The 8,476-nt window shown below is 46.2% G+C and overlaps 1 pseudogene; it reads left to right on the top strand.

Moving 5' to 3' along the window:
- The first annotated feature begins 595 nt into the window (after positions 1–595).
- Positions 596–1,152, top strand: LOC113875750 (annotated as a pseudogene).
- The last annotated feature ends 7,324 nt before the right edge of the window (positions 1,153–8,476 follow it).

Below are 8,476 nucleotides of genomic sequence, written 5' to 3'. Positions count from 1 at the left end.
ATAATAAAATAAAAATATATAAATTAAAAAATCACCAAAAGCTAGGAATAGGCAAGGAGGCAAGAATGACTTCCTCTAGAAGCTGCAGAAGCATGGCCCTATTGATTTCAGACTTTTGGCCTCAGAAAAGTGAATGAATATATTTCTATTGTTTTAAGCTATCCTGATTGTAGCATTTTGATATGGCAGCCCTAGGAAACTGACACACTCCATCCCCCATCCTTTTCTCTCTATATAGTATTTTTTTTCAGAACTTTTTGGGAATAAGTCATGCTTCTTTACCTTTCAGTCTGTCAGTGTTCCTTCCCTAAAAATAAGAGGGGCTTTTTCTCATAGAACCATGGGAGTTATCAAAAATCAAGAAACTCAGGACTTCCCTGGTGGTCCAGTGGTTAATATATTTCACACTCCCAGTACAGGGGCTAAAATTTGATCCTTGGTCCGGGAGCTAAGACCTCACATGCCACCCGGCAAAGACTAAAAATAAAAATAAATGAAATAAAAGAGAGTAAGACCTAAATTAAAAACTATTTTTTTGACCAGACCAGAACCACTGAGCTCTAACCAGATTCTCTTCGTCGGGGTTGAGACCCGGGCGCTTCCAAGATGCCAGCTTACTACTCTTCCTTCATGGACCCTGACACCACACTCATTGGAGACGTGGCACTGTTGCCCATCAGAAATCAGTTCAAAGGATCTGCCCCTAGAGAGACAAAAGAGACGGATACTGTGGATGAAGCTATCTGTTACTTTAAGGCCAATGTCTTCTTCAAAAACTATGAAATTAAGAATGAAGCCGATAGGACCTTGATATACATAACTCTACGTTTCTGAGTGTCTAAAGAAACCCCAAAAGTGCATTTCTAAAAGCCAAGGCGAGAAAGAAATGTATACACTGGGAATCACTAATTTTCCCATTCCCGGAGAGCCTGGTTTTCCACTTAATGCCGTTTACACCAAACCTGCAAATAAACAGGACGATAAAGTGATGAGGGCCTACGTACAACGGCTGAGGCAAGAGACTGGACTGAAACTTTGTGAGAAAGTTTTTGACTCTCAGAGTGATAAACCCAGCAAGTGGTGGACTTGCTTTGTGAAGGGACAATTCATGAACAAGAGTCTTTCAGGACCTGGACAATAAAGGCAGCCTTGGGCAGACACTGTCCTCACAGCTGTGGGCAGCATTTACAGCAAGATGTATGCAGTCCTTTGCCTTTATTTCCTAAAGTTTTATACAGAGGAGAGAAGAGTGTGTGTCTTTATTTGAAGAGCTCTTTATCAAGAAATTTGGGGTGAGATGGGTGGGGAACAATGAGTTGTTGACTGGTGATTTGAAATGTCTGCAGTATTAAGCTGATGCTTAATAAATAATGGTAAAGAAAAAAAACACTTTTTACAAATTCAGAAAGTTCAACATTAGCACCACACGCTTATTCAATCCAAAGTCCATATTCAGTCTCGTCAATCGTCCTAGTCATATCCTCTCCAGCAACTGTATTTTTCCAGCTTGGGATGTCATGTGAGACCGGACGTTTAACTCAATCGTCTCTTTCTCACCTCCTTCACTCTGGAGCCCTTCCCATCTTTCCTGGATGTTTGTGACCCTGACACTTTGAAAAGGGCAGGCCTCTTTTGTGTAATGACCCTGCATGTGGATTTGTCTGGTGTCTCCTGGCGATCAGATGCATTTTTGGCAGGAATTCCCCGGAAGTGATTCCCTGGACATGTCCTCCTTGGTCTGTCATTGCAAGCGCACCTGATTTCAGTATATTCTACCCCTGGGGATGTTTGCTTTGATTACTGGATTAAAGTGGCATCTACTAGGTTGCTCTGGCAAGAATCATTACTTTTCTCTTTGTAATCCCTCCGTTAGCTTTAAACACATACACCTTGCTTTGTTATGTAAGCAGTACATCTTGAGGATTTCAGTACATTGTTTCCTAGAAAAGGAATCTTGCCATACCAGCGAAGAGAACTCTCTCCTGCTTTTCTTTTACATGTGTGTGTCTCCCTTTATATGGAAGTACCATGATTTGCTAAACAGTCTATAGATGAATGGTGCTGGTGGTGGTTTAGTCTTAAGTCAACTCTTTCGACTCCAAGAACTGTAGCCCACCAGGCTTCTCTGTCCATGGAATTCTCCAGGCAAGAATACGGGAGTGGGTTCCCATTCCCTTCTCCAGGGGATCTTCCCGACCCAGGGATTGAACCTGGGTCTTCTGCATTACAAACAGAAACTTTTTACCGACTAAGCCACCAGGGAAGCCCCTATAAATGGATATTTGGGCCAATTCCAGTCTTTTGCTACTCCTTTGTTCTTCAAATACATACTCTTGGGGTTCTCCTGCCCCCTCCCTTCTGGCACAATCCTTAATCCTTTCTCTCATTTTCTCCTCTTCTGCCTGACACTGATCCACCATTTTCTCTCCTTTCTCCACACTCTCTCTCTAGATGATCTCACCCTGCTCCTCAGCTTAAAATTCCTCCCATGTGCCAATGATTTCTAAATTTATATCCCCGCCCCATCTCTTCCCTGCACTCCAGGCTTGTATGTCTAACTCTGTTTGAATGTCTGCTAGGATATCAAATTTAAGAACCCCTGCCTAAACAGAATTCCTGACCTCATAGCTCATTTCTCCCTAGAGTTTCCCCATCATAGTGAATAGACCCACCAACATTCTAAACATTTGAGCCAAAGATAGAGTCATTTAAATTTTTTTTAATTGAGGTACAATTCATGTAATATAAAATTAACCATTTTAAGCAGGAATAAAGTGTAGAAGTGTTAGTTGCTCAGTCATGGCCAACTCTTTGCAACCCCATGGACTGTAGTCCACCAGGCTCCTCTGTTCATGGGATTCTCCAGGCAAGAATAGTGGAGTGGGTTGCCATTCCCTTCTCCAGGGGATCTTCCCGACCCAGGGATCGAACCTGGGTCTCCTGCATTGCAGGCGAATACTTTATCATCTGAGCCACCAGAGAAGCCCTTTCACTTTCATTGTTAAGCATGTATGACTTCTATTTATTTTTAAAATACTTTATTTATTTTTGGCTGTGCTGAGTCTTCGTTGCTGCCAGGACTTCTCTCTAGTCACAGCGAGCAAGGACTGTTCTTCATGTGGTGTGTGGGTTTCTTATTGCAGTTGCTTCTCTCGTTGCAGAGCAGGGGCTCTAGGGCTTCAGCAGTTGTGGTGCATGGGCCCGTAGTTGCGGTTCTGGGCTCCAGAGCACAGGCCTAGTGGTTGTGGTGCATAGGCTTAGTTGCTTTGCAGCATGTGGGATCCTCCTGGACCAGGGATCAAACCTGCTTCTCCTGCACTGGCAGGAGGACTCTCCACCACTGAGCTACTAGGGAAGCCTTAAAAGTAACCATTTTAAAGTGCACATGAGTGGCATTTGGTACCGTCACAATGTTGTGCAAACATCACCTCTATCTAGTCCAAGAATTGTCATCACCCCCAAAGGAAATCTGATACTGATTAAGCAGTCACTCCTCATTCCCCCCTCCCTCAATTCCTGGCACCTGCTAATCAATTTTATATCTCTACAGCTTTACTTATTTTGGAGATTTTTTTTTTTTTTTTTTACTGCATGGCATGCAGGATCTTCTCTGACCAAGGACTGAACCCATGACCCCACATTGGGAGCACAGAGTCTTAACCACTGGACCACCAGGGAAGTCCTGGACTTTATATAAATGGAATCATATACATGTGGTGTTTTGTGTCTGGCTTCTTTGCCTTAGCATACTGTCTTCAAGGCTTATCAATGTTAAAGCATGTATCAGAATTCCATTCCTTCCTTTGGCTGAATAATATTCCATTTTATGGCTATACCATACACAATATTGTAAATAAACTGTATTTGAATTTTTAAAAAAGTGGTTAAAAAAAATTAAATGACAGGTGCAGGGCTTAGAATGTTGTCTGGCATGCAGCATACCCTATGTAAGTTGCAGTGATGACACATTGTAAAAACAATACTGTTGTTGTGGTTATTATATGTGTCCTTCAAGATCCCTTCCAGTGTCACCTCCTCCAGGAAGCCTTCCGGGTGAGTCCAGATAGGATCCGTTGCTCAAATTTCCCCAGAATATTTTATTTAGTTTTTTCTTTAAACCTCAGCAAAACATGTCCCAATTATTATACTCTGTATTCTACACCCCACACCAAGGATCAGAATATTATAGTCGTGATAATTATAGTGTTTCTCTCTCTGGCTGTAAACAGGCTGGCCTGGCCAGTCATAACCACTGGATTAAGCCTAAAAGCAGAGCTTGTTTCATTCACTCAAATATGCCCAACACGTCCTCTGGAGCCAGGAACAGGGAGACTTCTCAGGCAATATTGGTGGACCCAATAACCGAACCATTTGGTCCCCTCCCTCTCAACTTGGAATGTGCGTAAACCCAGGGTATGCAATGGTGCCCCAAGGATTCATAAATTCATGCAAAAACAAGTTTTTTGCCAGGAGTTTGTTAGAAATATCTTTATTACAAGTCTCTTTTTCCCTCAGTCTTATTGAAAAATAATTGACATACATCACTGTATAAATTTTGGACTTCCCTTGTGGCAAGGGGTTCTTTCCCTGAGATTCTTTCCCTCATATGGCAAAGAATCTGCCTCCAATTGGGAGACCTGGGTTTGATCCCCGGGTTGGGAAGACCCCCTGGAGGAGGGCATGGCAACCCACTCCAGTATTCTTGCCTGGAGAATCCCATGGACAGAGGAGCCTGGTGGGCTACAGTCTACAGGGTCACAAAGAGTCGGATACGACTGAGTGACTGACACACACTGAATAAGTTTAAGGTGTACAGCATATGGGTTTGACTTACCTGTATTGTGAAATGATTACCACAGTAATTTCAGCCACTATCCACCTTGTCTCAATAAAAAGAAAAGAAGGAAAAGAAAAAGAAAAAAAAATTCTCTCCTTGTGTTGAGAACACTTAGAATACTTCTTTTTAAAAAAAAAAATTATTTAATTATTTGGCTGCATTGAGTCTTAGTTGGGGCCGGCAGGATCGTCGTTGCAAATGAGAGATCTTCACTGTGACATGCAGGATCTTTTTAGTTGAACACACTTGTTCCTGGACTTCCTGGTGGCCCAGTGGTTAAGACTCTGTGTTCCGGTGGCACCCAGCATAAGTTCAATCCCCAGTCCGGGAAGATCGCACATGCCACTGTGGTCCAGGAGGGGCGGGGCGGGGGGCAGATATTTTTGTTCTTCTTGATTCATGTTTTGTACAAGAAAAAGTAAGAGCCCACATTCTTCCACCAAATTTTCCATTTATCCATTTATTTATAGCCACATAGATTCGTGGATCCCTATTTTATTCAAGGGACTATGATCTGTTGCCCTCGTTTATAACCTTGATGCTCAAAACATGCAGATTTGACCCGTAGGAGCCCTGTGGGAGTGCTTCAAGCTGGCTCTGTGCCCTTCCACCTGTTTTCATCATTTTTTTAGTATTTCCTTACTTTCTGACCCCCAAATGTTACAAGATCATCTTGTATATTCCCTGTCCCACGACTCCTTGAAGCAGTCATTTTCTCAAGGGAGAAAAGAGTGTACTTCTGAAGGCAGGTGGCTGACCCCCTCATCCCTGAATGAGCCCCTCGGACTCTGATTTCTAAGTGACTGGGCAGAAAGAACGGCAGAGGCAATGCTCTGACGGTTGCCATGGAGACTGCTAGGCCTCGGAGCAGGAGGCGGTGACGTCACTGCGGGAGCTAGTGCAGCGAGCGGCCGCATTCATGTCTCGGCCAGGCCACAGGGAGGTGAGGGCAGCCTTTGGGCCAGTGGCAAAGCATGAGCCTTCCTGCCTGCTGGACACCCACCCACGATACCCCAGTGGCAGCAGCCCCGGAACGTTCAGCAGTTCCAGATCTGCTAGGAGTGCCAGAGCCTACAAGACCTTTGAAGACCACCGCCAAGAACGAGGGAGCAGCATCTTCAGACCCTCCATGGTGCAGCCTGGCCTAGGGCTCAGGATCCCCCAGACCGCTGGCAGACACCCACCCCCTGCTTCATACTGTTTAAGTCCCTAAGGAATTCCCAAGCACCTCCTCGGAGGAAGATTATAGAAGGCTGGACACCTGCAGCCCTGTGGGCCGGGCCAAGGGCATCTTTGACCAAAGTGGACAAACTGGGCCCTCTGAGGCCTCTCCCTTCACCTTTGAGCATGGCATCATGGATAATTTTTTGATCCCCGAGGCAGCTCAGGTGTGCACCAGCAGACTTGGAGAGCTGGGCAAGATGCTGTTTGGGGGCAAGGACATTGCACTGTTGCAGCATGGGTGCCAGGCCCTTGAGGTGAACAGTTACAAGTTCCTGATGATCCGAGGTATCCCGGAAGACTGCAATCATGAGAAGTTTGAAGAGATCATAAGCCCCCCGCCCCCACCCTAAAACTTTGAAGTGGCTGGAAAGGCCTTTGTGGCAGCCACCTTTAGGCTGGCTGAGGGCATCAATTACGCCGTGATCCCCGGGGAAATCAAGAGCAACGGCAGAACGTGGAGCTTGGTCTACATGCCTCGGAAGCAGTTCCTGACCAAGCCGACCCTCTTCCTGCAGAGCGAGGCGGGGACGGTAGAGGATGTGTCCGGGATCCTGAGACAGGAACTGCGTCCAACAGTGATGGGCCCCAAAGAGCTTCCTGCCAGGAAGTGCTATGTGTAGGGGCCAGGGAAGAAGCCGGGGGCTGGGACCACCAACTGAGTGGTCGAAGTGCCACCTCTGGACTCCCCAGAGAAGGAGAGCAAGGCTGGAGATGGCAAGAAAGGCAAGGGGAAGCACAAGAAAAATCGACAGCACCACGCATCTGACAAGGAGTGGTGAGGTGACCTCGGGTGGGCGTTGGGGGCGGCTGAGTGAGGTTGGGTGTCAGCTGAGTGGGTGCAGGTAGCGACTTGGGAAGGTTGCTGCTAAGTCACTTCAGTCGTGTCCAACTCTGTGCGACCCCAGAGACAGCAGCCCACCAGGCTCCCCCATCCCCGGGATTCTCCAGGCAAGAACACTGGAGTGGGTTGCCATTTCCTTCTCCAATGCATGAAAGTGAGAAATGAAAGTGAAGTCGCTCAGTCGTGTCCGACTCCTAGCGACCCCATGGACTGCAACCTACCAGGCCCCTACGTCCATGGGACTTTCCAGGCAAGAGCACTGGAGTGGGGTGCCATCGCCTTCTCCGAGCGACTTGGGAAGGTGGGTACCCTCTAAGTAAATTTGGGGAATGTGAGTAGTGTGGATGATGCGGTGAGGATGGGTAACATTCAAGAGAGTGGGTAACTTTTGAGTAAGAATGGGTAGCATCTGACTAGTGTGAGTGAAGATGGGTATTTTTATCTGAGTGAACTAGTGGGTGACATCTGAGTGGGTGCGGTTAACATCTAGCTGAGTGGGGATCACTGGTCCATTCATTCATTCACTCTACAGGTGTGTATGGCACACCTACCATGCCCCAGGAACTGTTCCAGGAGCTGGGGATACAGAACTGAGCGTACCCAACACAAGGTTCTACCTTCACACCCCTCCTAGTGAGTGGTTAATGTTTGAGTTACTTGGGAACATCTGAGTGGGTGTGGGTACCATGCGAACAGATGTGGATAGTATCTGGTTGAGTATGAATCATTCATTAACTCAACAAATGTTTCCGACACCTACGGTGTTGTTATTGTTCAGTCTCTAAGTCATGTCAGACTCTTTGCAACCCCCTGGACGGCAGTACACGAGGCTTCCCTGTCCTTTGCTATCTCCCAGAGTTTGCTTAAACTCATGTCCATTGAGTCGGTGATGCCATCCAACCATCTCATCCTCTGTCGTCCCCTTCTCCTCCTGCCCTCAATCCTTCCCAGCATCAGGGTCTTTTCTAGTGAGTCGACTCTTCGCATCAGGTGGCCAAAGTATTGGAGCTTCAGCTTCAGCATCAGTCCTTCCAATGGATATTCAGGGTTGATTTCCTTTAGGATTGACTGGTTTGAAATTCTTGCTGTCCAATGGACTCTCAAGTCTTCTCCAGCACTGCAGTTTGAAAGCATCACCAGGCACTATTCCAGGCATTGTGGATACATCAGGGAACAAAAGAGACCCAAACCTTGCCCTCACAGCATGCATATTAAATATTTGAGTACATGTGGGTAACGTCTGAGTTGTTTGAATAGTTAAATACATATGAGTGAGCATGGGTCCTTTGAGTGTGTGGGTAGCATCTCGAGTATGAGTGAGTACATAAACTCGAATAGGTAATATTTGAGTAGTTGTACCCAATATTTGGGGCTTCCCTGGTGGCTCAGAAGGTAAAGAATCTGCCTGCAAATGTAGGAGACCTGAGTTCATTCCCTGGGTCTGAAAGATCTGGAAAAGGGAATAGCTGTGGGAGTGATACCTGAATACGCATGTGGGTATTATTTGAGTGGGGTGAGGGTAACTTCTGAGTGAGGATGAGTCCCAAAGAGTGTAACAACCCGGAGATGCCCGG

The sequence above is a fragment of the Bos indicus x Bos taurus genome, chromosome 18, assembly GCF_003369695.1.
Source record: "Bos indicus x Bos taurus breed Angus x Brahman F1 hybrid chromosome 18, Bos_hybrid_MaternalHap_v2.0, whole genome shotgun sequence".
NCBI classification, from domain to species: Eukaryota; Metazoa; Chordata; class Mammalia; order Artiodactyla; family Bovidae; genus Bos; species Bos indicus x Bos taurus.
The sequence above is the reverse complement of the archived record's forward strand: the minus strand, read 5'-3'. Positions and strand labels throughout refer to the sequence as shown.